This window comes from Cicer arietinum, chromosome 7 (assembly GCF_000331145.2).
Source record: "Cicer arietinum cultivar CDC Frontier isolate Library 1 chromosome 7, Cicar.CDCFrontier_v2.0, whole genome shotgun sequence".
In the NCBI taxonomy this organism is placed as follows: Eukaryota; Viridiplantae; Streptophyta; class Magnoliopsida; order Fabales; family Fabaceae; genus Cicer; species Cicer arietinum.
In genome coordinates this window covers 61,194,003-61,197,481 of record NC_021166.2, presented here as the reverse complement: position 1 = coordinate 61,197,481, position 3,479 = coordinate 61,194,003, and the positions used below count along the sequence as shown (strand labels likewise).

The following is a 3,479-nucleotide window of genomic DNA, read 5'->3' as shown; positions in this document are numbered from 1 at the left end:
TTGTAAAGATTAAAATAAGTCATCTCATTTACCTTTTTTGTACGTGGACTGGAATAATTTGGATAAGAATGATAAAATGGGTAATGCTGGATTGGAAAAAATATCTAGATATTTTTAAATATAGTAAGATGTTTTTTTATAATTAGACTTTTGGTGTAGTAAGAGTTAGTATAGAAAAAAAAATTATCACTTACTTGAGCCTCATTTGTGCCCAATTCTCCCTTCATTCACTCATTCCATTTTTTCACTCTCTCACTTAAGAAAAAAGAAATCTAACAAATGCTCTCCCTTGTCCCTATGTCTTACTAGAGAGTTAGTAGTAAGAACAAAATATTCTGTTCTTTCTATTCAAATTTCTTTATTTTGATTCAATTATCAATCTAGTTACTAAAACTATTAACTCGTTTGTTCATTGGTGATTAATATTTTTTCTTAAATTAATCATTTGTTTAATCATACAAAGAAATTAAATTCAAGAAAAATATAGAGCATAAAAAGGTTGAATGATGTAAGACTAAAATTAAGTTTAATTATGCAATAATTTATAGTTTCAATTATCCTATAAATTCACTGATTAATTGCAGTACCAATCACTAATAACTAATTGATTAAGAACATGCAAAAAATGATTAATTTAAACATGTGATTAAAGCAATAAAAAGATTTAATCAAATAATAAAAAAAACATTTTAATTGCAAGATCTACCAACCACTATAAAAGAATTTAATTACTCATTTTTATAACGAAAATCAAAACATAAAATAATGGTGTTCATCAAATTAAAAAGAATGATAAAGAAAATCCGTGAATAAGATAATTTTTACTCTAAAACTCAAAACATTTTACTCCAATTCTAAACACTCAAAAATCAATAATTTTTTACTTCTCAATTTTCTCTTTAGTCTCGTCGTTGTTCCTATTTTTCTAGGTGTGACTCTCCTCTTTTTAATATGTGGGGGCTCTTTTTTCATACATTAAGCAAACAATTTTTTTATTTTATTTTTGTACATTTTGTGCTACACATGTTCCAAGCCCTTTCTCTTTCAGAATTTTCGGTCTTCCTATCTAAAAAATCATATAATATATAATAAATATAATATATTATATATATTGTATTATTATTTGCATTCTTTTTTTTATAAAAAAGAAATTAAACTAAAATTCAAATAATAGCATATAATTGTTCTATAAGTAATTCTAGACCAAGAGTCACTCTTTCATATCACAGACTAAGTATCTGTTAAATTTGGCATATACAGTAATGCAATAGGCTAGGAATAATGAACAAATTTGATATTGTAAATAACAATTTCTCTGTAAAATCAGCCAATAACTGTAAGAAAACTAACACAACCACCTCGAATTACTCAACCAAACCAACAAAAAATTACTGAATGAGAATTTGTTTTCCGGTCGAGCCTTATTCTATTTAAAGATACAAACACAGAGGAAGTATCCACAAAGCATAGAAGGTTAAATTGTTCGTTTGGATTTACATACATTGAACTCAAAATTCAAAATGACTTACAAGCACTTAACTTTTGAAACATGCACCTAGAAGGAATTCCATTTTGAACCAACTAGACTGCGAAAAGAACTTGATGCTACTTCAGCAATATTGTTTGACAAGGCCATATTTCTTGTAATCCAAATCAATGCAATACATTGTCTCCAATCCTTTTCTTTAGATTTTTCTTCAAAATCACAGTTCATTCAACTCTAACGATATCCTAAAATTGTTTTTTTCTCGAAAAACAAAGAAACCCATAAATTTAAGTAATAAGATAGTATTTAGTAGGTAGCACCGACACTTCAGATTAATGACGTGTCTAGTATCTGACACATGTCAGTGTCAGATACCGACACAACATCGACATATATTGTTGCGTTCAATCACTTTTTCATTTTTTCAAAAATATAATCGATGTCAATGTGCCAGTGTCGGTGCTTCATAAGTATCCCTCATTATTTGACAATAGCCTTACTATTTGAATGTGTAGAGAAGGACTTTTTGAATGTATCACATAATTTACCTCCATTGTTAGTTCTTTTGAATGTATCACATAATTTACCTCCACTGTTAGTTCATTATCTCACAACAAGCTCAGACAATACTCACTGGTCCTGACAATTTGGTATCCCAAACTTGGTGCCCTGACTTGGGAACAACACATCATGTGACTGTTGATGCTAATAATCCGATGTAATGTAAAGGTTACTAATATAATTTGATGAAAAAAGTATCAATTAATGGATAATGAAGTGATATTGATGAAATAAGATGAGATACAGTTAGGGAGTACTAAGGGTAGTAACATAACCTTTTAACAGCTTTGCTAAAAAATAGCCAAATAGGACATGTAATAGCTCAGAGGCGCTTGCTCCTACATATGTCAATGGAAAGATAAAAATCAAGTTGAAAGGGAATCTAAGAAGAGAAACATTCAGAAGGAGGAATAGAATGAGTCAGAGGAAGAGTAGAACATTTTGGAACAGGATAAGCTTATAATCAAAGCTAATAAACAGAACTGAAACAATTTAAATAGCAAGTAACACAAGTGCTGAAAAACAGAAAAAGCAGAATAAAAATTTTCCACATTTTGGTGTATGCCATCAAGAATATGAAATATAGAAATAATATGAAGAATTGAATTTCATGAGGTACTTATTACTGCCAGCATAAAGTCCACAATTCACTTAACTAGAGAAGTTACTCTCCCCTCTATCTTCACAGAGGAAGATGCACCATTTTCCGTCCACTCTAAAATTAACAAGAGTGATTATATGCTGAAAAAAAAAATGTATAACTAGAAAGTATGTTACCAAGTTTTACTCTTATAGTAACCTTTAGCAATCATTTCACGTAGAAGGTTCTCTGCCTTATTTGTCTCACCTTTTTGAAAAAGATAATTGACAATTGTTTCATAATTTACAACATTAGGAATGCAACCACTGTCTTCCATTCTTGATAACAAGGCAAGTGCTTCACCAAACAAGTCCTCCTTACAAAGCCCATTTATCATAGCATTATAAGTCCAATTAGATAGATGATAGCCTTTAAACAAAAGCTCCTGAAAAATCACTTGTGCGTTCTTAAGCCTTGCACCTTTGCATAGTCCATCAATCAATATATTGTATGTGAAAATATCTGGCTGAATACCTTGGTCTGTCATTTTCTTAACCAATGCAATTGCCTGGTCAAGATGATTCTTTTTGCACAAAGCATGTAATAGACAATTATAAGTGATTACATTAACCTGTAGACCTATACGATGATAGCCTTTAGACAAAAGCTCCTGAAAAATCACTTGTGCGTTCTTAAGCCTTCCACCTTTGCATAGTCCATCAATCAATATATTGTATGTGAAAATATCTGGCTGAATACCTTGGTCTGTCATTTTCTTAACCAATGCAATTGCCTGGTCAAGATGATTCTTTTTGCACAAAGCATGTAATAGACAATTATAAGTGATTACAT

General features: G+C 30.1%; 1 long non-coding RNA gene across 1 annotated transcript; it reads right to left on the bottom strand.

The window, feature by feature from the left end:
• Nucleotides 1–1,337: 1,337 nt before the first annotated feature.
• Nucleotides 1,338–3,473, bottom strand: LOC101500529 (uncharacterized). The gene is made up of 2 exons (XR_003471154.2): nt 2,074–3,473; nt 1,338–2,034 (listed from the first exon to the last, which is right to left on the bottom strand). It is a non-coding gene; the product is annotated as an uncharacterized lncRNA (long non-coding RNA).
• Between the last annotated feature and the right edge of the window lie 6 nt (nt 3,474–3,479).